Here is a 3740-nt window from a genome sequence, read left to right as displayed (position 1 = left end):
TTTGATCTATTTAGATTTAAAGTCATTATTGATAGGTAAGATTTACTATTCCCTTTGTCCCCTTGTTTTCTGCTTATTTTGTAGCTCTATTATTCCTTGCTTCTTACACTGCTTTTTCCTGTGTTATGATATCTTTTTGTATCAGTGTGCTTTGACTTCTTTATAATGGTCTTTTTTGTAATTACTATAAGATTTTTTTGTGTGTGGTAATCATGAAACTTATATAACATATCTTAGCCCAGATGTGAACATTGCTGGGGTGCAGATGTGGGGAGGAGGTGACTGTGGGCAGAGTATGTCTCCACTGAGCACTTGGATTCAGCTCTTTCATTTCCAACATGGAAGAAATTTACATGAATTCCCTGGACCCTAGAGGCTATTACAATGTCTGTATAATAAAACCACCAGATCAAGGTCTGCAGGTTTCCTTATCATATCAAGTGCAGAAAGACTCATCTTGATGTCGCAGATTGGCTACTTGTCCCTTTAATGTTTGCCATCAGGTTCCTTGGGCCAAAACCTGTCTCATATCTCAAGCTGTGATGATAAAAGTTGTATTGAGCAGAATGTCGTCAACCAAACCATGAACCTTGGACAAGAGATTCTGGCTTCTGGCCAAGAGCACAAGGCAGTGCCTTCTTTGTAATGAAGACTGAGATAAAGATCTCTGGGACTAGACCAGCACACCATTGATCTGGGGCATAGCTAACTACTGTGGCAACAACAGCCCTGAAAACAACATAGTTATGGAACATAAGAGTAACCTGGCTTCAGTCATGTGCATCCCTGAGTCTCTGCTGTATGTTCTGCCATGGAAAAACCATGGAAATGCACAGTAAGTCACTATCTATCTCATCAAATCCCAGACACTAGAAGACTCTTGCTTCCTGCTTCCAGCGGGTTCTTCATTTTTTTTTCCTCCTAATCTAATTATAGAAAGATAAATTGTGATCTTTAAACAAAAAAACAAAAACAAAAACAAAAACAAAAAAACCCCACAAAACTTCAACACTTGTAACACTCTGTTTTAAAATGATAACAATTTCAATAGAATTATCATATTTTACACTTTTACTTCTCTCTCTCACAATTCAGGTTACTACTATTACAATTTACATTTTTTAAAAAATGTATTGTGTATCTAATAACCAATTATTGTATTTATGGTTATTTTTGCTATGTTCATTAAAAAAAACTTTTAAACTAGAGGTAAGAGTTATGCACCCCTATTACCATATTGCACAATCTAACTATGACAACATATTTACCATTACCAGTGAGATTTTTACTACTTTTTTGTGTTTTGATGATTTTTTTTAGAGACTCTTTGGGGGGAGGGGCAGAGAGAGTGGAAGAGAGAGAATCTTTTTTTTTTTTTTTTAAGACTTTATTTATTCATGAGAGACACACAGAGAGAGGCAGAGAGACACAGGCAGAGGGAGAAGCAGGCTCCATGTAGGAAGTCCGATGTGGAACTCAATCCCGGGGACCCAGGATCATGCCCTGAGCCAAAGGCAGACATTCAACTGCTGAGCCACCTAGGTGTCAGGAAGAGAAAGAATCTTAGGCTATATGCCCAGCCTGGAGTCCATCGTGGGACTCCCTCTCACAACACTGAGATCATGAACTGAGCTGAAATCAAGAGTTAGATGCTTAACTGACTGAGCCACCCAGGCACCCCTGTTTTGATGATGTTAATTTGCAGTATTTTACTTCAACTTAAAGAACTCCTTTAGCATTTCTTATAAGGCAGGTCTAGTGATAATGAATTTTCTCAGTTTTTGTTTGTTTGAGAAAGTCTTTATTAATTCCTCCTTTGTTTCTGAAGGACTACTTTGATATAAAATTTTTGGCTGACAGCTATTTTCTTTCAATGTTTTTAATATTCTTTCCTTTCTCTCCTGACCTGAAAAATCTATCTGTAGTCTTGTGGGGATCCCTTGTATGTAACTTCTGTCTTTTATCTTACTGCTCTTAAAATTTTTTGTTTTTGACTTTTGACAATTTAATTATAATGTGTCTCAGTGTAGCCCTATTTGGGTTCAAGTTATTTGGGATCATTTGTGCTTTCTGGATCTGGGTGCTCATCTCTCTTCAGGTTGGGGAAGTTTTCAGCCATTATTGTTTTAAAGATATTTTCTGTCCCTTCTCTTTCTTTCTTCTTTTTTTTCTTTAGAATTTTCAAATGCAAATGTTGTTTCTTTTCATTTTGTCTTATAATTCCCATAGGCATTCTTCATATGTTTTCATTCTTTTTTTTCTTTTTGCAATTTTCAATAATCTATTTTTGTAATTTTCAATTAATGTAATTTTCAATAGTCTATCCTCTGGGTCACTGATTGTTTCTTCTGAATGGTCTTTTGAAACTTTTGAATTCTTCAGTTCAGTTTTGCATTTTTCAACTGTAAGATTTTTTTTTTTTGATGGTTGCTATTGTCAAACTTTTCAGTTGTTTATGCATTTTTAAAAATTTTGTTCAGGTATCCATGTTTTCTTATCATTTGTTATACTTTCTTAAGATGATTATTTTGAATTCTCAGAAAGTTCATTAAATGTTCGTTATTTAGGGTTAGTTATTGGAACTTTGTCAGTTTCCTTTGGTGGCTTCATGTTTACCTAATTTCCTTGATTCCTTACATAGGTATCAGCACATTTGAATAAGTGGTGTTTTTTTTTTTTTTTTTTTCCCCTAGACTCTACAGGTTGCTTGGCAGAGACAGTTCTTCATAAGTCTGCTCAGTTGGAGTTTTTGAGTTTCTGTTGGTAATGTCCTTGGGCAAATAGGGACTTCTATTATGCTCTATTTTTGGCTGAGGCAACTGTTCAAGCTCTGAGGCCAGGGATGGAATGTGTGTCACTGGCTGCTGGTTGGGATTTCTGTTACCTACCAAGTGAGGCTATAAGATGAGCTCTGTGATTACCTGAATTCTTTGGTCAGGCTTAGTAGATGGTTGAGACCAGACCCCATATCAGTAACAGATGGGGCTATGAATTATCTTCCCTCCCCAGACAGAGCAGTAGGACAGGGCCCAGGGCCTGTGCAGTTCATGGGGGACCCAAATAAGGTCTGATTATGCACTGAATTCTCTGATCATGTGAGGCCACTAGTTTGCTTTGCAGATTATTGGCTCTATCTATGGAGAGACAGAGAACTGCTCTGACCTGTATAGCTTGGCTTAAGAACTGCTCAAGCTTTGGCTTGAGAACTGCTGACCTGCATAAGCTCTCAGGCATTTTCACTATCCTCTCTAGTTAGATGGGGCTAAAAGTCATGTTCCACAGGGGGTGGGACAATATCTCAATTCCCTTTTCTGTGGAGGAGCTGGAGGACCTCTTCAGGCTACTGTCAATTTCCCAAACATGCTCTCTGATTGGAAGGGGCCAGGAGCTACCCTTAGCTTTGGCTATGAATTAATTCCCCTGCCTATGCATAGTATGGGAAGCCTCCTTGCCCAGTACTGGCTTTGGTTTGAGGATAATCAGCTCTGCTCACCTGCCTCTCAGCTTGAGTATCACTGGGATGCATAGCTTTCAGGAGTTGTCACTAGCCCTTCTAGTCAGATGAGGCTACACAGCACTCTCCTCAATATGTGAGGCTGTGACTCAGCACCTTGCCTGAGTGCAGACTAACTGAATTCTAGGGATGGCAAATCCATTAGAGTATCTGTTCAGAAAGACCTGTACCCCAATGAGTTTCATGGTCAGAGTACCCTCAACTTGGTTTTGCAGATGAACAAAGC

General features: G+C 38.5%; 1 pseudogene; it reads left to right on the top strand.

Moving 5' to 3' along the window:
* The first annotated feature begins 338 nt into the window (after positions 1–338).
* Positions 339–839, top strand: LOC140623743 (gametocyte-specific factor 1 pseudogene; annotated as a pseudogene).
* Positions 840–3740: the final 2901 nt, after the last annotated feature.

This window comes from Canis lupus, chromosome 33 (genome assembly GCF_048164855.1).
Source record: "Canis lupus baileyi chromosome 33, mCanLup2.hap1, whole genome shotgun sequence".
NCBI lineage: Eukaryota > Metazoa > Chordata > Mammalia > Carnivora > Canidae > Canis > Canis lupus.
Note: the sequence above shows the minus strand (reverse complement) of the source record. Positions and strands in the feature narration are given on the sequence as shown.